Source organism: Danio rerio, chromosome 15, assembly GCF_049306965.1.
Source record: "Danio rerio strain Tuebingen ecotype United States chromosome 15, GRCz12tu, whole genome shotgun sequence".
Classification (NCBI taxonomy): Eukaryota; Metazoa; Chordata; class Actinopteri; order Cypriniformes; family Danionidae; genus Danio; species Danio rerio.
The window spans coordinates 50062501-50090000 of NC_133190.1; the positions used below are offsets into that span (position 1 = coordinate 50062501).

Consider the following 27500-nt stretch of genomic DNA (forward strand, 5'->3'; position numbering starts at 1 on the left):
GATGAAAGGCTCATTGGGCTCAACACAAGATCAATATTCTCCACATTATCGCAATAATCGGAATTATTGCTTGTACCTTTTGCGTGGCGCAGTGCATTTCAGAGTTCTGGACGTGGGTTTCTGTCGAGGTGCACGTGGCGGAGCTTCGGGTTGGCGGCTCGGCGGCCGCGGCGCCGTTGTGTTTGGCCTGGTGGAGGCTTGTGTTTGGAGTTCTGGAATGCGTGGCGCGATGATTCGGGACACTTCATGTTTCTGCCGCGCCACTGAGAGTGTCTGGTGTGTCGCGGCGCATTCGGTGCCTCAGTCAAAGTTAATTCAGTGTGTGTGGTTATCAAGCTCGGCACTCGTACACCGAGACTATACAAACTATACAAAGACACAAATGATTGTGTACTCTCTGATTGGTCTGTGTCCGACTCGTACATGTACGGCTGAATGCTCACCCTAGCTTAGCTTAGCTTCTGTCTCTCTGTCTGTCAGCCTGTCTGTTGCAAACACAGAGTGTGGGAGCTTTTAGCTCCGCCCCCTTGTTATGTTGGGCGGGAAGCCAAAGCTAGTTTTCATGTGAAGCAACACGCCCCTAAAACAGCGAGCTGTGTACACGCCCACAACATGACACTTTTAACACATTATAATAAAAACATCTGAACCGTGTGTTGAACTGAACCTAAACTGGCTCACTCAGAACAACCAGAATATTCACATTAAATCATAAATAAATTGAATTGAATTGAAAAAACCAAACAAATGTGGCGATAATATACAGTCATTTAATAATATATGCGTTGTTGACTGTTTTAAATCATCACTGCCTTTCCTTTTAAAGAAAATCCCTGAGACGCTGCCATCCGAAAGTAGCTTCTGATGATTCCAAACGAACTGCAAACAAGATCACTAATTAAACTCTCGGCGGATTCGATCTGTTGCTAAGGGAAAGTCACAAGTTTGCTTGGGATCCCCGAGAGAATGAGTTTGCACCCCTCTCAAACAATTACAGATTCCTCGAGCTACATCGTCTGTGTTTTGGCTTTCATGAAGTGAACTTCTGTCCCCGTTTCAAGCTGTTTCCAAAGTCCTGAGGCCCCCGAAGACAATCAACTTCTGTTCAGAAGCGTCCGGCGCTCTCTGGAAACAGCGCTAATCTGTTTTTTTTCCACGTTGGAAATGAAAGCCGGAGAACTTGTGACTCAGATGAAACAGAAGGACACGGAGGAAAGACGGAGAGGAGCGAATATGTTGTTTTGATTCTGGTTTCAGGGCTCGATTAGCCACCCAATGCTAAAAAACATGTTATTCTGGGTTAATGCTGCAGTCAAGCCAACGCTTTAAATGATTAAAGCAACGCGCTGATGTTTAAATACTTAAACACACGTGTGTCTGCTGAATGAAAGGTCAGAGATGCAGCTCGAGAGTAAATCTTAACTCTTTCCACACCGTTGATGAGATATCAGTTATGGGACAACACTTCCTCACCGTAGGGTTTTTAAAGCTGTCTATAAGTTATATGACATGAGGGAGCCACTGACACATGTACTGAATGAGTTATATGTCATCAGATAAGACAACTAGAGACAGGAGTGCATGTCAAACTTAAGTGGTATACAGCTGAACATAGGTGGCACGGTGGCTCAGTGGTTAGCACTGTGGCCTCTAATCAAGAGGGTTGCTTGTTCGAGTTCCGGCTGGGTCAGTTGGTCATGTTCTCCCCTTGTTGGTGTGGGTTTCCTCCGGGTGCTCTGGTTTTCCCCACAGTCTAAACACATGCGCTAAAGGGGAATTGATGAACTAAATGGCCCGTAGTGAATTAGTGTGTGTCTTTTTTTTTTTTTTAGGTATAATTATTATTAATAAAATATTGTTATACAGTTGAAGTCAGAATTATTAGCCCCCTTTTTATTATTTTTTAAATATTTCCCAAATGGTATTTAAAAGAGCAAGGAATTTTTCACAGTGTGTCTGATAATATTTTTTCTTCAGGAGAAAGTCTTATTTGTTTTATTTCGGCTAGAATAAAAGCAGTTTTGAATTTTTTAAAAGCCATTTTTGGGACAAAATTATTAGCCCCTTTAAGCAAAATTTTTTTTCAATAATCTACAGAACAAACTATCGTTATACAATAACTTGCCTAATTACCCTAACCTGCCTAGTTACCCTTATTAACCTAGTGAAGCCTTTAAATGTCACTTTAAGCTGTATTGAAGTGTCTTGAAAAATATCAAATAAAATATTATTTACTGTCATCATGACAAAGATCAAATAAATAATTTATTAGAAATAGGTTTTTAAAACTATTATGCTTAGAAATGTGTTGAAACAATCTTCCCTCCATTAAACAGAAATTGGGAAAAAAATAAACAGGGGTGATAATAATTCAGGGGGGCTAATAATTCACTTCGACTGTATATGAATTTGATAACAGTTATATTAAAATAACAATATTATACACACACACACACACACACACACACACACACACACACACACACTAATTTATTAAATTATTATTCATAAAACTTTAATTCTAAAATATATAACATTTATTTTTTAATTAATACAAAGAATTATTAGTAACAAAACATTAATTCATTACTGTTCAACAGAATATTCAAAATAAATAAAAATGTAACTAAATTAACACACACTCTCACATGCACGCGCACGCACACACACACACACACACACACACATACAATGCTCAGAACAATTGAGGACATCCCATTTTGAAAATGAAAGTTTTCCTCAATTTTTCAGTGAATATAGGTACAAAACAGATTTCTTGAACAGATATATTTATTAAAATAATATTTTAGTCAAACATATTAAGAAATTGAAAGAAAATACAATTAAATTCATGCAAAATATCACAAAAAAATACAACCTACAAAATTTCATCTAAAGTCGTTGTTTTGCTTCTTTTGATTTTTCCTCTTTTTTTTATTATTTGTATTTAATATTTTTCTAGAACATATAAATTTGGCTGTACTCATTTTTGGAGCGTTATCGTAAGTTATTTTATTAGATAAACTCCAGATTTTACTGCAGTACTGACTAATCTAATGTATATCAGGGCTACGGATGCCATTCCAGCTGCAACCCATCACTGGGAAACATCCACACACACTCATTCGCACTCATACACTACAGACAATTTAGCCTACCCAATTCCCCTATACCACACGTGTTTGGAGTGTGGGGGAAACCGGAGCACCCGAAGGAAACCCACGCCAACAGCGGGAGAACATGCAAACTCCTCACAGAAACACCCACTGACCCAGCCAGGGCTCGAACCGGCAGCCTTCTTGCTGTAAGGCGATCATGCTACCCACTGCACCACCGTGACGCCCAAATATTTATCAAACAATGCTAATTAAACATATTTTTATTTATTTGGCTTGAGAAAGCCAACATACTGTTATGCTACTCAGTCCTTAAAAACAAACGTATCTCCTCCCAGGCCGTTCATGCCACAAGGCCCAAATAAGGTCAAAATGTGCCCTCTACATTCAAGATTGTTGCTATATCTCCTCATGCCTATAAGACTTATCGTTTTTTTAATAAAGAATGTTAAATATTAACTTTTTATAATCCGAGCATATAAAAAAATATACAAGCCCCAGATTTGGCCAAAAGCTGTGTTTAGATGCGGTAGATTTTGTTGCTATATCTTTAAGGTTTATCAGACTAATAATTTTTAAGCATTATTTTCCTTATAATATGGCAAGCCATTTTTGCATGTATCACTTTCACACTTATTAAGCGTTGTATTTTCAAAAAAATACGGCAAGCCATTTTTGCATAATGTTCAATCCCTTAGTCCCTTTATTAATCAGGGGTCGCCACAACGGAATGAACCGCCAACTTATCCAGCATTTGTTTTACACAGCGAATGCCCTTCCAGCCGCAACCCAACACCAGGAATACATAATGTTCAAGTCCAGTTTTTGACACTCATAAATACTGTCATAGAAACATCGGGGTTGATTAAGATCACTCGTATTGCCAAGAAGCTTTGATGTATCATCACTAACCTGTCAAATGTCCCCATAGCAATAAAACAGTATAACCTAGCAACCATTTAAAAATGGCAATATCTCTACATCAGAACATAGTAGGGACCTGGGCATTGGCTTGTTTGACTCATGCTAGCAAATGGAACTTCCTGTGTACTATGCATGGTAACAATGATAATGGAAGCCAAGTGCCAATAACGATTAGCTACATGCTATGAATGATTATCTAAATGTAATACCATATGCTAGAAATTCCTACTAGGTATTAGCATTTGATCAAATATGTACACGAGCATTGCCATTTAGCAACTGCTTAGCAACCACCTAACAATGCCATAATTGTTTTAGCAACTGCCTAGCAACCACTTAGCAACCGCCGCCGTGCTTCCTGCCAACTGCCATTCCCAGTCCTAGCGCAGTCACGTTCTCAAGCCAACATCAAAGTTTGTCAATAAACTTTAGGTTCTAGTTGAGAATTGTTATTCTGTTTGTTAATATTATTATTATCATTAGTATTATTATGATCAATTATAATTAGCAGTGCTAGAATTTATATGTAAACTAGTTAAATTTATTGCATAACACATTACTACGTTTTTTTTTCTGTAAAATAATAATATTATTATTTCAATTACTCTATTATTAAAATAACAATAATAAATTGATTTATTAATATAGAGCATATTATGCAAAGAACATCTTAAGCTAAAGACTATTAGAGAAATGTGAAACAGAATTGTGCGTTTCTGATGTGAAAGCAGTTGCTCGGCCAGTCGTGTTTTACATAAGTGACACACAGAGTTACACTTAAGGAACATCTGTGACAGCGAGCAGATTATCTGAGACTTTTAAATCTTGATGCAAAACTGATTTTACAAAAACACACGTCAGCTGCTTTCATCCAAAGCTCCAGTAATGCGGACCTGACGGTGTTCAGAAGTGAATGTTCCTCCATCACTGATCGAGAATGAAGCACAGCAGCTCTTTTCCTGCGACTCAAGTGCCACTCCACAAGGCTTCGAAACCTTTTCTGCGTAAATTGCAGGTTAGTCTGGCGCTGGGGTACTGATGAGAGTATTTCTGGCTCAGATCAATGCTGTTCGACCCCAGGACGCCTAATGGAGGACCAGAACCGCTTCTGCTAATGAGAGAGCTGAAAGCATTCGCTGAACTCGATACGATCGTCTCCACCTGCCAATGAGAATTCAGCTCTCATTAGGAGAAATCATCTGTCCTGATAACCTCTGACTCTAACCTCATTCATTCACTAAACTTTGACCTCCACACTCAACATTGAGGATGCCGGCAGCTAGATCTCTGCAACTCCCACATGAAGCTAATGGTCAATTTTCACAGTTAATACACATTAAAAACATTAAAAGATGTAAATCTAATAGGTTTCTACTGTTATTAATATAACAACTTACATCTCTGCATTCCCTTGCGAACACTGAATCACCATAGAAACGGTGAACACAAGCTAACAGGGTTACACAGGGCTGCGCCTGGTCAGTACCTGGATGGAAGACCACATGGGACAGCTAGGTTGCTGCTGGAAGTGGTGTTAGTGAGGCCAGCAGGGGGCGCTCAACCTGTGGTCTGTGTGGGTCTTAATGCTCCAGTATAGTGACTGGGACTCTATACTGCTCAGTGAGCGCCGTCTTTCGGATGAGACGTTAAACCGAGGTCCCGACTCTCTGTGGTCGTTAAAAATCCCAGTACGTTCTTCGAAAAAGAGTAGGGGTTTCACTGGGTATCCTGGCCAATTCTGCCCACTGGCCTCTGTCTCCTCTCCACCAATCAGCTGATGTGCGGTCTGGCGTAAAGTGGCTGCTGTCGCATCATCCAGCTGGATGCTGCACACTGGTGGTGGATGAGGAGACCCCCCCCCCCCCCCCCATTGTGTGTAAAGCTTTGAGTGCACAGAAAAGCGCTATATAAATGTAAGGAATTATTATTAATTATTATAATCCCATCAAACACCTGGAACAATGCATGTTCAATTCAATTCAAGTTTATTTGTACATTGTTTTTTTACAATAATTATTGTTTCAAAGCAGCACATTATTCTATTACAACTATTCCAGAGGAAACCCACGCCAACACAGGGAGAACATGCAAACTCCACACAGAAAAGTTAACTGTCCCAGCCGGGGAAACATTTTAAACAATGATTCTATGACTACTACTCATCATTTTTAATAATAATAATAATAATAATAATAACAAACAGGATTAACAATTTTCAATGATTCTAAATAAATGTATTTTAATTAGCATTGTTTGATTAATTTTTGTATTTAGCTCTTATATATATATATATATATATATATATATATATATATTAGACATGTAAAATAATAATATTGTAACTGTAAAAATAATATTTTATACTTAGTGTAATTTATTAATTCATTCTGTTGTAATAATAATTAAACAATATTTTGTCAATAATATTTCTATGTAATAATTCCAAAATTTATGTTATTTATTTTCCCTTAAAGTTTTATTTACAATAATTTACCAAATTATAAATATTTGTGTGTGTGTGTGTGTGTGTGTGTGTGTGTGTGTGTGTGTGTGTGTGTGTGTGTGTGTGTGTTTGTGTTTGTGTTTGTTTTAAATATTCTGTTTAATAATAATGAATAAATATTTTGCTGCTAATAATTATTTGTATTAATTAAAAATAAATGTCCTGTATTTTACATTTAAAGTTTTATGAATAATAATTTGATAAATTATTCCCAGAGATGGGTTGCGGCTGGAAGGGCATCCGCTGCGTAAAGACGTGCTGGATAAGTTGGTGGTTCATTCCGCTGTGGCGACCCCGGATTAATAAAGGGACTAAGCCGACAAGAAAATAAATGAATGAATGAATTTGATAAACTATGAACTGTATGTGTGTAATATTGTTATTTTAGTTTAACTTTTATTAAATTCACTCATAACAGTGTTTTATTAATTATAATTATACCTAAAAAATAAATCTTATTTTCTATAAACATGTTTCTAAATAACAATAATTGTACATATTATTGACACTAATTATGTGCAATATTTATTCAATCATTCATTTTCTTTTCACCTTTATTCATCAGGGGTCGCCACAGTGGAATGAACCGCCAACTATTCCAACTATGTTTTTTACACAGTGGATGCCCTTCCACCTGCAGCCCAGCACTGGGAAACACTTATACACACTCATTAACACACACACACACACACACACACTCATACAGTACAGCCAATTTAGTTAATCAATCCCACTATAGCGCATGTGTTTGACTGTGGGGAAAACCCACGCCAACACGGGGAGAACACACAGAAACACCAACTGACCCAGCTGGGACTCGAACCAGCGACCTTCTTGCTGTGAGGCCACAGTGTTAACCACTGAGCCACCGTGCTACCCATTTATAATATTTATAAATAAAATTAAATGGATTTTTATAACAAACAATGATAATAACAATCAGGGCTCAACAATAAGGACTGCCCGGTGGCCCGGGGCCAGCGTGAAAGACGCTCGGGACAGTAGACAGGATTGTTACTGGCCCCTATCGGCCAGTAACAGTGAGCATGCAATTTTTTTCGTAACATTGTAACAACAATTACAGCGAAAAGATGGCAACATCTAACTATGAGGCTAAAAGAAAACGTCAGTTTCTAAAGTCTTGGAAGCAGACAATTACATGGGTACTAAATTAAGAAACTGGGAGAAAAAAAAAGAAGAGTTGTCGGTTTGGCAAGCCATTTTTATAAAAATAATTTAGAATTGCACTAAAATACCAGCACATTTTTCATACTGCTCTTTCGTTTGCATAAAATCAAACTAATTTTGTTCATTATACATTTATTAACATTTTTAAATGTTTAAATTCTAGATTCATAGACATTATTTTGCCACATTATTAATTTTTTTTTTTTTTTAGTGGGGCCAGTGAAAATTTTGGCAGGGCAAGTATAAACCTCAACCACTGGCCCAATCGGCCCAGTAGAAAAAATCCTTAGCGTTGAACACTGACAATGCACAGTTGCTCACACCATAATGTGAAGAACTGCACACAGTCTATTCTCCTCTCCTCTTCACGCTGTTGTGAGTTTTGGAGCCGATCTTTCTGGTTTTTCTGCTCTTGGAGGGGTTTCTGACTTCTGAAAGTTAGCAGCGGTGGTTTTCTGGTCACCCATCGAGCCGGTTTATTTATTCATACGGAGCCGAGGGCTGTCAGAGAGAAGCGTGGCCTTGCAAATGAGGAGGATTTGTTCCTGTGAACGCTGGATCTGCTCTCTCTGAGGAGTATATTAGAGGCGCAGAGATTGGGCTTTGACGCTCCTCTCGGGACCTCATTGATTTGATCACATTCAGGCAGGCTGATACACACACACACTCTAGGCATGGGCCCGTGTGAGATTCTGACGGTATACTAACTTTGGATAAAAATATCACGGTATTGTGATTACCAACCCAAGCTCATTCTGAAAACGTAGGCCGCGGATGTTTCTGGAGACCGCGATTTACGTGGCCGGAGGTATGTAAGGCTGCATTTTGTTTTTTTAAGCGAACGCTACGGGGAGGTGTGACCATGCTCCTCTTCGCGCTCACCCGCTGATGGCTCACCTCCGTTTGGAGGGCTTTTCCGCCGCAACCAGTTTGTCCGGTTAGCTCATCTTGTTACGTCGGCAGAGCGGAGGCCCGGAGGAAGAGCCAGCCGCGGCGGTGACCGGGAAAGAGCAGTTCCAGAAATCAAGTAAGACAAAGAACTGAATCCAAAAAAGCAAAAGCAAACGAGTTCATAACGGGGCGAGAATGCGGTGAAATCCAAAAACACGGTCAAAATCAGACGAGAGCTTTTCTTTTGCTGGACGACTTTTGTAAGTCGTCGCTTGGGTTTAGGAAGAAGGAGGAGGAGGAGGGTTGCTGGTCTGGCCGACCAGTCAATCGTTCAGTCAGTAAGTCGGATAGAAGGTCGGACAGACGGTCGCTCGACAGTGGCCTGCGGTGGCTTTTTACGCGAGAACAGCGCGAACGTGAACGGCGTGCGCTCATGAGAGTCGTTCGAGATGCGAAAAAGCACACACAGCGGCCTCTCGCGGATTCTCAAAAACAAAAACTGCACAAATATGCACATGCACACACACTGTAAAACCCACACAATTCCTTTACGTTGTCCTATCACAAATTGATTAAGTTAACTTCATTGTTTGGGTTTAGGGAAGGGGGTGATCGTGTCAGTCGGTGCTTTTGAAAACACTATTGGTTGGGTTTAGGGAAGGGGTGATCAGGTCAATTAGTGCTTTTGAAAACACTATTGGTTGGGTTTAGGGAAGGGGTTGATCGGGTCAGTCGGTGCTTTTGAAAACACTATCGGTTGGGTTAAGGGAAGGGGGTGATCGGGTCAGTCGGTGCTTTTGAAAACACTATCGGTTGGGTTAAGGGAAGGGGGTGATCGGGTCAGTCGGTGCTTTTGAAAACACTATCGGTTGGGTTAAGGGAAGGGGGTGATCGGGTCAGTCGGTGCTTTTGAAAACACTATCGGTTGGGTTAAGGGAAGGGGGTGATCGGGTCAGTCGGTGCTTTTGAAAACACTATTGGTTGGGTTTAAAGAAGGGGTGATCAGGTCAATTAGTGCTTTTGAAAACACTATTGGTTGGGTTTAGGGAAGGGGTTGATCGGGTCAGTCTGTGCTTTTGAAAACATTATCGGTTGGGTTAAGGGAAGGGGGTGATCAGGTCAGTTGGTGCTTTTGAAAACACTATCGGTTGGGTTAAGGGAAGGGGTGATTGGGTCAGTCTGTGCTTTTGAAAACACTATCGGTTGGGTTTAGGGAAGGGGTGATCAGGTCAATTAGTGCTTTTGAAAACACTATTGGTTGGGTTTAGGGAAGGGGTTGATCGGGTCAGTCGGTGCTTTTGAAAACACTATCGGCTGGGTTAAGGGAAGGGGGTGATTGAGTCAATCTGTGCTTTTGAAAACACTATTGGTTGGGTTTAGGGAAGGGGTGATCAGGTCAATTAGTGCTTTTGAAAACACTATTGGTTGGGTTTAGGGAAGGGGTTGATCGGGTCAGTCTGTGCTTTTAAAAACACTATCGGTTGGGTTAAGGAAAAGGGGTGATCGGGTCAGTCGATGCTTTTGAAAACATCTGTTGGGTTTAGAGAAAAGGTTGGGCAGGTGGGTGTGAATGATCAGTCAGTCAGTAGACAGTGGCCTCTGGTGGATTTACGAGAGAACAGCAGGCATGAATGGCACTCGCTAGAGAAATTTGAGATCTGAAAAACGTACACGGCAACCTCTCGTGGATTTCTGAAAATAAAAACTGCAAATAAGCGTAGCTCCAGGGTCTTATTTTGCGCTGTCCAGAAATGTAGACGGGGGAATGTATCAGTAATTAGCCTGGGTTGATTAAACTTGTCATAACAGTCTTGTGAAAAGGGTCCATGAAGAAGTCTTATTCGGGCTGATTTCTCAGAAAAGCAGGATCTGTTGCAAATTACGGCGTGCGCTCATGAGAGTCGCGAAAAAGCGCACACAGCGGCCTCTCGCGGATTCTCAAAAACAAAAACTGCACAAATATGCTCATGCACACACACTGTAAAACCCACACAATTCCTTTATGTTGTCCTATCACAAATTGATTAAGTTAACTTCATTGTTTTTATACATTTAAGTGGATTGAACATAAAACAATTAGGCTGCCACCCCAAAAAAAACAAAAAAAAAAAAACTTTGTGCATTGTTTCAACTATTGATAAGTAGTTTGAGCAAGCAGAAAATGATATTTACACATACAGCTGAAGTCAGAACTATTCGCCCTCCTGTGAATTTCTTTTTCAAATGTTTCCCAAATGGTGTTGAACAGACTCTGGAATGTTTCACAGTGTTTCCTCTAATATTTTTTCTTCTGGAGAAAGTCTTATTTGTTTTATTTTGCTTAAAATAAAAGCAGCTTTTAATAGTTTTAAACCCATTTTAGGGTCAATGTTATTCGCCCCTTCAGCAATATCAGTTTTAGATTGTCTCCAGAACAAACCACTGTTATACAATGACTTGCCTAATTACCCTAACCTTACCCTAATTACCCTAGTGAAGCCTTTAAATGTCACTTTAAGCTGTATAGAAGTGTCTTGGAGAATATCTAGTCTAATATTATTTACTGTCATCATGACAAAGAGAAAGTAAATCAGTTATTAGAGATGAGTTATTAACACTATTATAATTAGAAATGTGTTGAAGAAATCGTCTCTGTTAAACAGAAATTGGGGAAAAAATAAACAGGAAGGCTAATAATTCAGGAGGGCTAAGTCCCAGCAGCAATATGAATGCATAAATACATTCTCAGACATTTGAGATTGTATTTTTTTCATTTGCGCAGCGCTGTGGGTTCACAGTTGCGGATGAAGAGCGTTTGCTCTTATGTCTGATATAAAGGAGGCTGTGTGTGGCGTGACGATGCTCATAATGTGATTCGTTACAGACTGCAGCTCACAAAAACACTCCTGAACATCTCCCTGTCACCGCCATGATCCACACACATACTGTACACTATCGGTGTGCTCATTGCTTTTTATTTATTTTACATACAGTATGGGTTTTGGTTTGATTCTGGTAAAAAAAAAAGATTACTAATATCTTATTGATAATGTCTTTTACATATACACTCACCGGCCACTTTATTAGGTACACCTTACTAGTTACCGGGTTGAAACTACTTTGGCCTTAGATTCAACAAGCTACTGGAAATATTCCTCAGAGATTTTGCTCCATATTGTCATGATAGCATCACACAGTTGCTGCAGATTTGTCGGCTGCACATCCATGATGCCAATCTCCCGTTCCACCACATCCCAAAGCTGCTCTATTGGATTGAGCTCTGGTGACTGTGGAGGCCATTTGAGTACAGTGAACTCATCGTCATGTTCAAGAAACCAGTCTGAGATGATTGAGCTTTATGAAATGGTGTGTTATCCTGCTGGAAGTAGCCATCAGAAGATGGAGACACTGTGCTCATAAAGGGATGGACATGGTCAGCAGCAATACTCAGGTAGGCTGTGGCGTTGACACCATGCTCAATTGGTACTAATGGACCCAAAGAAAATCTCCCCCACACCATTACACCACCACCACCAGCCTGAACCGCTGATACAAGGCAGGATGATCCATGCTTTCATGCTGTTGAGGCCAAATTGTGAGCCGAGCATCCGAAAGTGTCAGCAGAAATGGAGACTCATCAGAGCAGCAACGTTTCTCCAATTTTCTATTGTCCAGTTTTGGTGAGTCTGTGTGAATTGTAGCCTCAGTTTTCTGTTCTTAGCTGACAGGAGCGGCACCCGGTGTGCTCTTCTGCTGCTGTAGCCCATCCGCCTCAAGGTTGGACGTGTTGTGTGTTCAGAGATGCTCTTCTGCAGAGCTCGGTTGTAACGAGTGCTTATTTGAGTTACTGTTGCCTTTCTATCAGCTGGAACCAGTCTGGCCATTCTCCTCTGACCTCTGGCATCAGCAAGGCATTTGCGCCCACAGAACTGCCGCTCACTGGATATTTCCTCTTTGTCGGAGTATTCTCTTTAAACCCTAAAGATAGTTGTGCGTGAAAATCCCAGTAGATCAGCAGTTTCTGAAATACTCGGAGCAGCCTGTCTGGCAACAACAACCATGCCACGTTCAAAGTCTCTTAAATCCTCTTTTTTCCTCATTCTGATGCTCACTTTGAACTGCAGCAGATCGTCTTGACCATGTCTGCATGCCGAAATGCATTGAGTTGCAGCCATGTGATTGGCTGATTAGAAATTTGCATTAACGAGCAGTTGAACAGGTGTACCTAATAAAATGGCCAGTAAATGTATTTCCAAAGTAAGTTGCATTAAATTAAAGGTTTACATTACTCTCATTATTTTATTTCCTAGCAGTCGAGCCCTTGTCCTTCACATCACTAGTGCGGTCTTGTACCGTTTAACCTCCAGGCTTGATCTGACACCATTAAAGCACACATCTGCATATATCGAGTGTGTTTTAAGTGTTTTTGGAGGTGTGTGTGTGAAATAGGATTGTGCCTCTGAAGTCTCTGGTGTTCAGTCACAGCTGTGTTTCAAGGTGACTTTCACAGCCGGACTCACCTTATTCATGCAGAACCACAAACTACAGAAAACACACACACACACACACACACACACACACACACACACTCTTTTACACAGCACCATTCATTCACAGAGCTGCTAGATGAACGATGGCCTCTTTTCACATGTGCATGTTTCTCAGCAGCAGAAGTGATCATAGTTGGTACAGTTAGAGTGCAGTGGATAGGAGAGGACAACACATCATGCTTTTATGATCTTATTTGCTGAAATAATAAAAGAAAAACTCCATGATGGTGTTATCAAGACTTTCAGAAAGAGGAAAACAAAAGTGTGAGACTGATAACGGCAGCCAGAAAAGAGTAAAGTCAGATTTACCGGAAGGAAAGGGTTGGGTTCACTAACAGTTGGGTTTAGGGAAGGGGTGATTGGGTCAATCGGTGCTTTTGAAAACACTATTGGTTGGGTTTAGGGAAGGGGTTGATCTGGTCAGTCGGAGCTTTTGAAAACACTTTTGGTTGGGTATAGAGAAGGGGGTGATTGAGTCAATCTGTGCTTTTGAAAACACTATCGGTTGGGTTAAGGAAAGGGGGTGATTGGGTCAGTCTGTGCTTTTGAAAACACTATCGGTTGGGTTAAGGGAAGGGGGTGATCAGGTCAGTTGGTGCTTTTGAAAACACTATCGGCTGGGTTAAGGGAAGGGGGTGATTGAGTCAATCTGTGCTTTTGAAAACACTATTGGTTGGGTTTAGGGAAGGGGTGATCAGGTCAATTAGTGCTTTTGAAAACACTATTGGTTGGGTTTAGGGAAGGGGTTGATCGGGTCAGTCGGAGCTTTTGAAAACACTTTTGGTTGGGTATAGAGAAGGGGGTGATTGAGTCAATCGGTGCTTTTGAAAACACTATCGGTTGGGTTTAGGGAAGGGGTGATCAGGTCAATCGGTGCTTTTGAAAACACTATCCGTTAGGTTAAGGAAAGGGGGTGATTGGGTCAGTCTGTGCTTTTAAAAACACTATGGGTTGGGTTAAGGGAAGGGGGTGATCAGGTCAGCCGATGCTTTTGAAAACACTATCGGTTGGGTTAAGGGAAGGGGGTGATCAGGTCAGTCGGTGCTTTTGAAAACACTATTGGTTGGGTTTAGGGAAGGGGTTAATCAGGTCAGTCGGTGCTTTTGAAAACACTATCGGTTGGGTTAAGGGAAGGGGGTGATCAGGTCAGTCTGTGCTTTTGAAAAAACTATCGGTTGGGTTAAGGGAAGGGGGTGATTGAGTCAATCTGTGCTTTTGAAAACACTATCGGTTGGGTTAAGGGAAGGGGGTGATCAGGTCAGTCGGTGCTTTTGAAAACACTATTGGTTGGGTTTAGGGAAGGGGTTGATCGGGTCAGTCGGTGCTTTTGAAAACACTATCGGCTGGGTTAAGGGAAGGGGGTGATTGAGTCAATCTGTGCTTTTGAAAACACTATTGGTTGGGTTTAGGGAAGGGGTGATCAGGTCAATTAGTGCTTTTGAAAACACTATTGGTTGGGTTTAGGGAAGGGGTTGATCGGGTCAGTCGGTGCTTTTGAAAACACTATCGGTTGGGTTAAGGGAAGGGGGTGATCAGGTCAGTTGGTGCTTTTGAAAACACTATCGGTTGGGTTAAGAGAAGGGGGTGATCAGGTCAGTTGGTGCTTTTGAAAACACTATCGGTTGGGTTAAGGGAAGGGGGTGATTGAGTCAATCTGTGCTTTTGAAAACACTATCGGTTGGGTTAAGGGAAGGGGGTGATCAGGTCAATCGGTGCTTTTGAAAACACTATTGGTTGGGTTTAGGGAAGGGGTTGATCGGGTCAGTCGGTGCTTTTGAAAACACTATCGGTTGGGTTAAGGGAAGGGGGTGATCAGGTCAGTTGGTGCTTTTGAAAACACTATCGGTTGGGTTAAGGGAAGGGGGTGATCAGGTCAGTTGGTGCTTTTGAAAACACTATCGGTTGGGTTAAGGGAAGGGGGTGATCAGGTCAGTTGGTGCTTTTGAAAACACTATCGGTTGGGTTAAGGGAAGGGGGTGATTGAGTCAATCTGTGCTTTTAAAAACACTATCGGTTGGGTTAAGGAAAAGGGGTGATCGAGTCAGTCGATGCTTTTGAAAACATCTGTTGGGTTTAGAGAAAAGGTTGGGCAGGTGGGTGTGAATGATCAGTCAGTCAGTAGACAGTGGCCTCTGGTGGATTTACGAGAGAACAGCAGGCATGAATGGCACTCGCTAGAGAAAATTGAGATCTGAAAAACGTACACGGCAACCTCTCGTGGATTTCTGAAAATAAAAACTGCAAATAAGCGTAGCTCCAGGGTCTTATTTTGCGCTGTCCAGAAATGTAGACGGGGGAATGTATCAGTAATTAGCCTGGGTTGATTAAACGTGTCATAACAGTCTTGTGAAAAGGGTCCATGAAGAAGTCTTATTCGGGCTGATTTCTCAGAAAAGCAGGATCTGTTGCAAATTACACAAAGTAAGCGTAAATGAATTTGTCTCCAAATATAATGAGTTTTCAGCCTCATTAATGAGAAATGTGTTTGAGTTTTCTCTTCAGAGTTTAATCATTTAAGAGTTTGGGGTCATTTATGGATTTTTTTTACGGCGTAGACTTAACTTCTGCCAAATTTAATGTTGTATATATCTTTTTACACTTGTCATGAAGATGCCATTAATGTGCAGGGTTCTGAACTTGCATTTAAATGATGACCACATTTTCAATTTACTCACGATTTGCTTATTAAGATGCTCGGTAAGACATTTTCAGCATCTGTTAAGCCAAAATAAATTCTTGAAAACACAGAACACACAATGTCACACATGCGTCTACATCACCACTCGTTCACAGAGCTGCGAGAAGAACTGTAAAGAAGTCTTATTCAGGCTGATTTCTCAGAAAAGCAGAATCAAATGACATAAATTAGGCGTAAATGAATTTGTCTCCAATTTTAATGAGTTTTCAGCCTCATTAATAAGAGATGTGTTTGAGTTTTCTCTCCTGATTTAAAAGTTTGGGGTCATTAAGATACTCAGTTCTGGGCTGAGTTCTGAATAATGCTGTCTCTTAGTAGACTGCAAAGACTCTAAGTGAAGTTTATTTATAAACTAGTTTCGAGAGGATCACATCTTATGATTGACCATGGCTGGACCCGCATTAACTATCACATGATTTTCCACTCAGATGTTCTCCAATCAGATCACTATAAATAACCATGGTCTTCCTAGCACAGTCATCTTCATCTTGAAGAATCCACCCTTCCTCCTCCATTCCTCCCACTTCCTAGATTGGGCAGCACGGCAGCCCAGTTGTTAGCATTGTTCCCTCACAGCAAGAACATCACTGGTTTTAATCCTTACTTGGCCAGTCAACGTTTCTGTGTGGAGTTTTCCCCGTGGTGTTTTCACCATGTTCTCCTCATGCTTGCGTAGGTTTCCCTGGGTTCCCTGGTTAAAAACTGAACGCTTCACTAGCGAGAAAACAGTAAACAGGGCATCTGCAGCGCGAGGATAAAGAACGAGCCTCCTCCATTCAGCCTCTTTACTTTACTCCTTTACTTTACTCCTTTACTTTGGTGGAGTGAGGAAACGGTGGAAACTCTCTCCACTGAACACAACTATTAGCCCACATATTTAATTTCCTTTGTTAAGCTCAGAGATTTGTTCAAAACTATTTCTAAATTCAGTTCTGATCTCCAGCAGAGGAATAAATGAGCAATAATAATGAAGTGTGCTCAGAAAACTGAGTTATATCCAAACACACGTCCTGTTCTTATCCACATATGCTGAAGCAGACGTCTCCAAAACCCCACAGCTGGACACAATTACACTTGAGTTTATTAAAGCAAATATAAATCTGCAGATAATCAATAATACTGATCATAATTATCACATTATACTGATGCAGATGGTCATGAATGGTCAGCCCCCCGAGGTGAAGAAGGCATGGAGGCAGTGGTGTTTAAATTGATGTAGAAAATCATCATTTCTGGATCATTTTAATCCTTTAATTGTTCTCATCTGTAAAGATATTTGTGTGTTGCTGATCGTCTTGTGTGTATTCAGCAGTGTGTAAGCGTTTAGACCTGCATAGACACATAACTAACACACTCTGCTGGACTTTAGCGCAGCTTATAGTTGGTTAATGGCACGGTCTATTTCAGTTCCCAAGAACAGCAACACTCCAACAATGCGGCTTAACACACCGTCTTTATAGTCCAGCACACTTATGAGTTCACAAAGTGGCGCAAATGGATTTGCTATTTAAACAACGTGACTCAAAACATGAAAATTAATGTTGCGCTGGTCTGAAAATAACAACAAATCAAGCCAAACAATGTGTATGGTTGGGCCCTCTGATTCCAATGCCTAATTATTAAACTGTTGAAATGACTCTAATTAAATGAAATATTCTAAAACATGATTTGTTAACTAGGCTCATTCTGGAAACGTAGCCCCGCGGACATTTCTGGAGCCCGCGAAATACTTCCCAGGGCTCGAAATTGCGGCCATTTTGGTCGCATATGCGCCCGAAAATGAATCTATGCGACCTCATAATATATTTGGGCGCATTAGTGCGACTGCAGATAATGGTTGTAGTGCGACCTGTTTTGATTTTTTGTAAAAACGTGCTGAATCGCTCTTCCCTGCCGCTATATTGGTTCATATTAGCTGTCATTCACTCAAGGTATTCCGCTGTCAGATGACAGGGAAGGAGCTTTGATGACCACGGGAAATGCAAACGGCTGAAGAGTAAAAACTTAAAGCACACAGGTTTGCAAACCCCACCTAAAGTTAAGGCGCAGATGAAAGCGATCATGACACGTCACGTGGTGAATAATGATTCGCCAGCTGAGATCAATCGAGTACGCACTTCTTGGAGAAGGCGCCCGAATCTCCATGCGTTGCATTCACTGCGTGTTCAGGGCAAATGTCCGCTAAAAGTCAAATCTAATACTGTACATATCATCGCCAAAGAAGCTCGCCTTTACTAAGTTTACACTGAAACTGCGGCTCATAACAAAGAGCGGTATTGCGCCGATGGTTAGCGCAAGAATCCTGCTCTGCCTGCTCATAAATTGGGTCGGCTGACTCGCCTGCTTTCCACTAACACAGAAAAATGAAGATCATCTCAGACTGAACCTTTAAATTGACACAAACTGAAACCAAAACTTTTAAAGAGTGATAGAAGTGAGACTTTACTTACTTTCTTTTGTCTATTCTTTTTTGATTTGTATATTATTTTTTTATTTATTTACTGATGACTGCTTTGCAGCTTTCATCATTGAATTGAATGATTTATTATAACCTTTTGTTTGTTTTGTAGCAGAAATATTATTTATTAAATTGATGTGCATATAAAAACAGCAATACAAAATCAATATTTCTTACTGCAATGCTTTATTTTTGTTTGATGCAAACTATACAATTATTTTTCATAAAGTAACAGACTTTTTATAGCAGATAACCTTCATTCATGCACATTCAAGGCAGTATCATAATGAGAAATGCAATTCATTGTTACTATTATTGTCATTTTTTTAGCATCATTAATATTTTATGGCCTAATTATTAGACATTCATTTTGGAATTATTGCACACAAATATCAACGTCTTCGCAGCATTAGTTAGATAGTTGTTTCTAGTTTTTGTCAGTCCTATTAATGTTGTTTTAAAATACAATAAATCCCTTCAAAAACAATTTGCAGCGGTGCTCATTCACTTTTGGTGGGTGCTCCTAAATTTTTTCTGGTGCTCCTAAAATTTTTTTGGTCCTCCTAAATATTTGAAGTTGGGAGCACCGGTGCTACCAAGTAAAAAAGTTAATTTCGAGCCCTGCGTCCCGGGAGGTACGTATTTGTGCAGTTTTTGTTTTTACCGTTTGCGCCCGCTCTGTTCTCGCGTAAAAAGCCACTGGAGGCCGCTGTAGATCGACCGTCTGTCCGACTGACTGACAGAATGACTGAATGATTGACTGGGCGGCCAGCCAATCGGACGACCCAGCCACCCTCCTCCTCCTCCTTCCCTAAACCCAAGCGACGATTTACAAAAGCCGTCCAGAAAAAAGAAAAGATCTCGTCTGATTTTGACCACGTTTTCGGATTTCACCTCATTCTCGCCCCATTACGAACTCGTTCCCTTTATTTTTTTTATTCTGATTTTTGTCTCACCTGATTTCTGGAACCGCTCTTCCTCGGACTCAAACCCGCTCGTCACCTCGGCCAGCTCCCCTCCGGGACTTCGCTCTGCCGACGTAACATGACGAGCTAACCGGACAAACTGGTTGCGGCGGGAAAGCCCCTTACACAGAAGAGGTAAGCCGTCAACCAGCAAGCGCGAAGAAGAGCGGCGTCACACCGCCCCGTAGCATTCACTTAAAAAACGAAATGCAGCCATATGTACCTCCGGCCACGTAAATCGCGGTCTCCTGAAACGTCCACGGGGCTACGTTTTCAGAACGAGCTTGGGTTGTGATTTGTTCTTTGTTCTTTTATTATATTGTCATTCTTGCATTAAATAATGCATGGCATAAAATTATAATAATATCAATTATTGAAATATATTTTTGTGCAATATATCCTACAACAAAATATAGATATCGTCACAGGCCTAAATTGATGTGTGCTTTAACAGTGTTGGCATGTTTGAAATGCTCTGAATTAAGAAGCACTTTTTGCAAGTAATTAGGACACTGAGATGCGGCGATTCATAATAAAACACTCCGCAAATGATGTATGACGTTCTGAGAAAGAACTCTTGCTCAGACGGCAACTTTAGTGTTAGCCTGGACGGTTGTGCTAATGCGAGCGCTCTTAATCTAATCAGAGTGATGTTCTGATCCTGATGAAGCAGATGAGTGATGTTTCATAATGATGAACAGATGCTTGCAGAAGAGAAGGAGAGATAACATGCTGTCTGGAGGCCTTATGACGAGGAGAGGAGAGTTGAAGAGCAGTGATGGATTGTGGGACCCTCTCTCTCTCTCTTTCTCTCTCTCTCTCTCTCTCTCTCTCTCTCTCTCTCTCTCTCTCTCTCTCTCTCTCTCTCTCTCTGGTGTGCCCGAGGCGCTGTCGAGACTCTTCTGCATGGTTTGAGGTGATTGTGTGTTCGACGGGCTGCAGTGTGATTCGATTTGAACCCCGCTGTAGTTTTACAAACTCCTGCTCAGATGACACTGTTACTGTGACATGATCACACACACAAAGAGACTTGTTCCTATATCCCGGTGGGGACTCTCATAGACGTAATGATGTTTCTGCTATATGAACCATATCTTCTCTCCTACTACCCCAACATTACTCTGTTTTGTCTGATTTATCAGCATGTTTACTCAGAGGGAGCTCAGTTTTGAGGGAGCCCATGATTATTCAGGTTTAAGTGCCCACTGGGACATAAAAACAAGTAAACTCACACACACACACAGACTTGTTCTTATAGCTTAGTGGGAACTCTTACTGATGTAATGATGTTTCTATTCTGTATTTTCTCTCCCCCTACCCCCACATCACCCCTAACCCCAACCCTACAATTTAAAAATACTCCATCATGTTTGATTTATTTCCCAGAGATGGGTTGCGGCTGGAAGGGCATCCGCTGCGTAAAAATGTACTGAATAAGTTGGCGGTTCATTCCGCTGTGGCAACCCCGGATTAATAAAGGGACTAAGTGTGATTTATAAGCATGTTTACTCTGTGAGGAACTCAATTTTGAAAGTCCCCACGAGTCTGTGTACATTCAGGTTTAAGTGCCCATTGGGATATAAAAACAAGTACTCACACACTGCGGCTTGTTCTTATACCCCAGTGGGGACTCTCATAGACGGAATGATGAATCTACTTTGCAAACTCTATATTTTCTCCTCCTACCCCAACATTACCCCTAAACCAAACCCTACATTTTCAAAATACTTCATTATGAGTGATGTATACGCATGTTTACCCTGTGAGGAGCTCAATTTTGGTCCCCATAAGTCTGTGTACATTCAGATTTAAGTGCCCACTGGGATATAAAAACAAGTACATACATACACACATACACACACACACATACACACAAAGACTTGTTCCTATACCCCAGTTGAGAATCTGATATATGTAATGATGTTTTACTATACAAACTCTATGTTTTTCCCCCTATTTCAACATTACCCCTAAACTCAAGGCTTCATTTTCCAAATACTATATTATGAGTGATTTATACGCATGTTTATCCTGTGAGGAGCTCAATTTTGGTCCCCATAAGTCTGTGTACATTCAGATTTAAGTGCCCACTGGAATTTAAAAACAAGTACACACACACACACACTAAGACTTTTGTGCTATATCCCAGTTGGGACTCTGATATATGTAATGATGTTTTTTTACTGTACAAACTCTATATGTTTCCCCCTATTTCAACATTACCCCTAAAATCGACCCTACATTTTCAAAATACTTCATTATGAGTGATTTATAAGCATGTTTACCTTGTGTGAGGAACTTAATTTCGGTCCCCATGAGTCTGTGTACATTCAGGTTTAAGTGCCCACTGGGATATAAAAGCAAGTACATACATACACACATACACACAAAGACTTGTTCTTATACCCCAGTGGGGACTCTCATAGATGGAATGATGTTTCTACTATACAAACTCTATGTTTTCTCCCCCTACCACAACATTACCCCTAAACCAAACCCTACATTTTCAAAATACTTCATTATGAGTGATGTATACGCATGTTTACCCTGTGAGGAGCTCAATTTTGGTCCCCAGAATTGAGTCCCCATGAGTCTTTGTTCATTCAGGTTTAAGTGCCCACTGGGATATAAAAGCAAGTACACACACACATACACACAAAGACTTGTTTCTATACCCCAGTGGGGACTCTCATAGACGGAATGATGTTTTTACTAAACAAACTCTATATTTTCTATCCCTACCCCAACATTACCCCTAAACTCAATCCCACATTTTCAAAATACTTCATTATGAGTGATTTATACGCATGTTTACCCTGTGAGGAACTCACAAGTCCCCATGACTCTGTGTACATTCAGGTTTAAATGCCCACTGGGATTTAAAAACAAGTACACACACACACACACACACACATATACACATTGTTTATGAATTGTGGGGACATTCCATAGGTTTCCCTTGATTTTTTTGTACTAAACTAACTGTATTTTCTGGAAGAAAAAATAAAAGCTTGTGTTCTTTATAAGCTTTCTGAGAAATGGAGATGTCAGCAATGTCCTCATAAATCACTTTTTTTGTACTTAAAAAGCAATTAGTTGCTTTACTTTCGAAAAGCGAGTAAATCCATTGTAACTTGGAACGGTTAACTACCGTATTTGACTTTCAAGTTTTGCCATAGTTGTCTTGTGAGGGTTTGGTATCGGAGTAGGACCGTATAATAAGCGGTTTGGAGAGTAACCAGTAATACCAACTTGTGTGTGTGTGTGTGTGTGGGGGGGGGGTAGACTGAAGGTCTCTCAGATCATTGAGCAGCACTAAGTGTGTCGAGGACACCAGCTGTAGTCACATGGTCAGTCACATGACGTTTGATCCCTCTTGTGTCCAGTTAGAGCAGCTGCTGTCCGGAGAGAAGAAGAGCAGAGCAGAATCTGGGCTTTTAAGAGTCTTTAATCTCTCCAACTTCTCCAGTCGCTCATTAATTCTCTGCATTATGTGTGTGCGTGTGTTTGCGATGTTTTCTCGGTTATATTAAGTTCCTCCAAAAGTACAGATCAGACCAGTTTCTCAAAGCCACACTCATATTAGTGTGTGTATATCCTGCAATGACGAAGACGTTGATCTTTTTTCTAAAGCTGCAGGAATGATCCAGACACACTCAGACACTCTACTGTCATGAATAAAGTAGGAGCCTGTTTTATAAGCTGTTGATATTTTATGTGTTGACTCTATTATAAAGCATATACAAATACTGTCTGGATGCATTTGGACTTGGATTTGAATAATACAGTATATTTAAAACATCAAAAGGAATATATTTATTAATTAAGCAATGGATATGTGTGTGTGTGTGTGTGTGTATGTGTGTATGTGTGTGTGTGTGTGTGTGTGTGTGTGTGTGTGTGTGTGTGTGTGTGTGTGTGTGTGTGTGCGATGCTGTGTTTACACCAGAAGTGGACGAAGCGTCAAGCGCGAGTGATATACACATGTAAGTCAATGCAAATGCGGGAATAGACATCCTGTGGTGCGATACGCATGAATTAACCAATCAGAAGCTTGCTCTTGTGGGGGTATGATTGTGACGTAGGGCCTGTTGTCGATGTCTTAGGGGAAATCCTCCTGCCGACACAGTACATCAAACTGGGCTCGGCTCTGTCAGAAGCACCGCTGAAAGCCTCCCTCATCCAGGTTCAGTTTCTGGAGGAGTTGATGAGCTCACAGAGCTGGCTGCACCTCTGAAAGGATGTAGTGGACTCAGACACGACCCTAAATGTATCGACACTGTTTTTCAGCCTTCACAAAGCACATAAACACTGTTATTTTCTTAATAAAATCCATGTTACCCATTTAGCAACAAAGCTGGAGTCACCGAGCAGACAGAAGCCCTGCCCATCACGGGAATCCGTGTCTGTTCCTTAAGTGAATTTGACGAGTGAATGAAACGGGGTTTGATGCGTATGAAGCCGGGTTTGATGCGAATAACGCGGGGTTTGACGCGTGAATGAAGCGAGGTTTGATGCGAATGAGGCGGGGTTTGATGCGAATGAGGCAGGGTTTGACGCGTGAATGAAGCGGGGTTTGACGCGTGAATGAAGCGGGGTTTGACGGGTGAATGAAGCGGGGTTTGACGCGTGAATGAAGCGGGGTTTGATGCGAATGACGCGGGGTTTGACGCGTGAATGAAGCGAGGTTTGATGCGAATGAGGCGGGGTTTGACTCGTAAATGAAGCGGGGTTTGATGCGAATGAGGCCGGGTTTGATGCGAATGAGGCGGGGTTTGATGCGAATGAGGCGGGGTTTGACGCGTGAATGAAGCGGGGTTTGATGCGAATGAGGCCGGGTTTGATGCGAATGAGGCCGGGTTTGATGCGAATGAGGCGGGGTTTGATGCGAATGAGGCGGGGTTTGATGCGAATGAGGCGGGGTTTGATGCGAATGAGGCGGGGTTTGATGCGAATGAGGCGGGGTTTGATGCGAATGAGGCGGGGTTTGATGCGAATGAGGCGGGGTTTGATGCGAATGAGGCAGGGTTTGATGCGAATGAGGCCGGGTTTGATGCGAATGAGGCGGGGTTTGATGCGAATGAGGCGGGGTTTGATGCGAATGAGGCGGGGTTTGATGCGAATGAGGCAGGGTTTGATGCGAATGAGGCGGGGTTTGATGCGAATGAGGCGGGGTTTGACTCGTAAATGAAGCGGGGTTTGATGCGAATGAGGCGGGGTTTGACGCGTGAATGAAGCGGGGTTTGATGCGAATGACGCGGGGTTTGATGTGAATGAGGCAGGGTTTGATGCGAATGAGGCGGGGTTTGATGCGAATGAGGCGGGGTTTGACTCGTAAATGAAGCGGGGTTTGATGCGAATGAGGCAGGGTTTGATGCGAATGAGGCGGGGTTTGATGCGAATGAGGCGGGGTTTGACTCGTAAATGAAGCGGGGTTTGATGCGAATGAGGCGGGGTTTGACGCGTGAATAAAGCGGGGTTTGATGCGAATGACGCGGGGTTTGATGTGAATGAGGCAGGGTTTGATGCGAATGAGGCGGGGTTTGATGCGAATGAGGCGGGGTTTGACTCGTAAATGAAGCGGGGTTTGATGCGAATGAGGCGGGGTTTGAAGCGTGAATGAAGCGGGGTTTGATGCGAATGAGGCGGGGTTTGACTCGTAAATGAAGCGGGGTTTGATGCGAATGAGGCCGGGTTTGATGCGAATGAGGCGGGGTTTGACGCGTGAATGAAGCGGGGTTTGATGTGAATGAGGCAGGGTTTGATGCGAATGAGGCGGGGTTTGATGCGAATGAGGCGGGGTTTGACTCGTAAATGAAGCGGGGTTTGATGCGAATGAGGCCGGGTTTGATGCGAATGAGGCAGGGTTTGATGCGAATGAGGCGGGGTTTGATGCGAATGAGGCGGGGTTTGACTCGTGAATGAAGCGGGGTTTGATGCGAAGGAGGCCGGGTTTGATGCGAATGAGGCGGGGTTTGACGCGTGAATGAAGCGGGGTTTGATGCGAATGACGCGGGGTTTGATGTGAATGAAGCCGGGTTTGATGCGAATGAAGCCGGGTTTGATGCGAATGAAGCGAGGTTTGATGCGAATGAGGCGGAGTTTGACTCGTGAATGAAGCGGGGTTTGATGCGAATGAAGCGGGGTGTGATGCGAAATGAAGCCGGGTTAGTTGCGAATGAGGTGGGGTTTGACATGTGATTGAAGCGGGGTTTGATTCGAATGACGCGGGGTTTGATGTGAATGAAGCCGGGTTTGATGCGAATGAGGCGGGGTTTGATGCGTGAATGAAGCGGGGTTTGATGCGAATGAAGCGGGGTTTGATGCGAATGACGAAGGGGTTTGATGCGAATGACGAAGGGGTTTGATGCGAATGAAGCGGTTTGACGTTCGAATTAAAAGAGTAAACTCAAATGTTCTGCGTCTCAAATCCGTCTGGTGTGAACACAGCATAATAATATCAGAGCATTAAAAAAATTCTTCAAAAAAATACAAATTTTTGTTTGAACTTTACATTTTTAGATTCATTATTTTTGTGCTTTGTTTGGTTTAAAAGTGTTTATTTAATTAAAAACATTAATAGCATTATTTATTTACTCATTCATTTTCCATCAGCTTAGTCCTTTGTTTATCAGGACTCGCCACTAAGGATGAAGCGATTAACCGATGTCAGTATTAACCACGCTTTACTTCGTCAAGGTTAATTAATCATAAAGGTTTCTCAACACCGTGTTTAAGCATAGAACAAAACTGAAGCAACTGAGCAAAGTTACTCCAATTGTGTGCTAGTTTAAAGTTGCAACCCAGGCTCCTTCTGGAAACGTAGCCCGCGGAGGTTTCTGCAGACTGCAAAATACGACCCGGGAGGTACGTATTTGTGCAGTTTTGTTTTCGGGAATCCGCGAGAGGCCGCTGTGCGTGCTTTTTCGCAGCTTTAACGCCTCTCGAAAGCTGCCAGAGGCCGCTGTCTGACTGAATGACTGAATGATTGACTGGGCGGCCGGCCAATCAGCCGACCCAGCCACCCTCCTCCTTCCCTAACCCCAAGCAACGATTTAAAAAAGCCGTCATCTGACTTTGACCACGCTTTCGGATTTCACAGCATTCTCACCCTGTTATGAACTCGTTCGGTTTATTTTTTGGACTCTGTTTTCTGTCTTACCTGATTTCTGGAACCGCTCTTCCACAGACTCGAACGCGGCCGGCTCCTCCTCCTCCGGGCCTCCGCTCCACCGACGTAACATGATGAGCTAACCACACAAACTGGTTGCAGTGGGAAATCCCCCCGCACGGAGGTGAGCTGTCAGCCGGCGAGCGCGAAGATGAGCGGCGTCACACCGCCCTGTAGCATTCGCTTGAAAAAACGAAATGCAGCCATAAATACTTCCGGCCACAAATATTGCAGTCTCCAGAAACGTCCGCAGGGCTACGTTTTCAGAATGAGCTTGGGTTGCTTGTACACCAAGACTAATAACCACGCACACTGAATTAACTATGGCTGAGGCTATTGAGGCCCTCTCATAAACCCAGTGCAAAAAGGTGCAAGATGTGCTTGATTTGTTGTTATTTTCAGACCAGCGCAACATTAATTTTCATGTTTAGTGCCACGTTGTTTAAATAGCAAATCCATTTGAGCCACTCTGTGGACTCATGTGTGTGCTGGACTAGAAAGGAGCTGTGTTAGGGCGCATTGTTGGAGCGTTGCTGTTTTGAGGAACTAAAATGGACCAAAAGTCATTAGTTGTGTGCCTTAAACACTCACACGCTGCTGAATACACACAAGATGATCAGCAACACACAAATATCTGTACAAATGAAAACAATTAAAGGATTAAAATGATACAGAAATTATTATGATCAGTATTATTGATTATCTGCAGATTTATATCTGCTTGAATAAACTCAAGTGTAGATGTGTCCAGCTGTGGGGTTGTGGAGGCGTCTGCATCAGCATATGTGGATAAGAACAGGACGTGTGTTTGGATATAACTCAGTTTTCTGAGCACACTTCATTTTTATTGTTCATTTATTCCTCTGCTGGAGATCAGAACTGAATTTAGAAATAGTTTAGACACAAATCTCTGAGCTTAACAAAGGAGATTCAATATGTGGGCTAATGGATGTGTTCAGTGGAGAGAGTTTCCACCGTTTCCTCACTCCACCAAAGTAAAGGAGTAAAGTAAAGGAGTAAAGTAAAGAGGCTGAATGGAGGAGGCTCGTTCTTTATC

The 27500-nt window shown here is 41.9% G+C and overlaps 1 protein-coding gene and 1 long non-coding RNA gene across 8 annotated transcripts in view; both read left to right on the plus strand.

Annotated features, from left to right (window-relative positions):
- Positions 1 to 27500, plus strand: part of igsf11 (immunoglobulin superfamily member 11) — a 230977-nt gene that overhangs the window by 94251 nt on the left and 109226 nt on the right.
- On the plus strand, positions 7576 to 11618 carry LOC141377939 (uncharacterized). Its single transcript, XR_012391130.1, has 3 exons — positions 7576 to 9242; positions 9523 to 9787; positions 9896 to 11618. It is a non-coding gene; the product is annotated as an uncharacterized lncRNA (long non-coding RNA).